We start from the raw sequence: 267 nt of genomic DNA on the forward strand, positions 1-267 counted from the left end.
GCGCGGTAGGGGCTCGAGACAAAGCTCGGCCCTAAACCGCGCCAAGTACGGAAGGAACGGCGCGGAGAGGGCTCGAGACAAAGCTCGACCCTAAACCGCGCCAAGTACGGAGGGAACAGCGCGGCTAAGGGCTCGAAACAAACCCTAAACCGCGCCAAGTACGGAGGGAACAGCGCGGCTAAGGGCTCGAAACAAACCCTAAACCGCGCCAAGTACGGAAGGAACGGCGCGGAGAGGGCTCGAGACAAAGCTCGACCCTAAACCGCG

Source organism: Rhipicephalus microplus, unplaced genomic scaffold, assembly GCF_043290135.1.
Source record: "Rhipicephalus microplus isolate Deutch F79 unplaced genomic scaffold, USDA_Rmic scaffold_304, whole genome shotgun sequence".
In the NCBI taxonomy this organism is placed as follows: domain Eukaryota; kingdom Metazoa; phylum Arthropoda; class Arachnida; order Ixodida; family Ixodidae; genus Rhipicephalus; species Rhipicephalus microplus.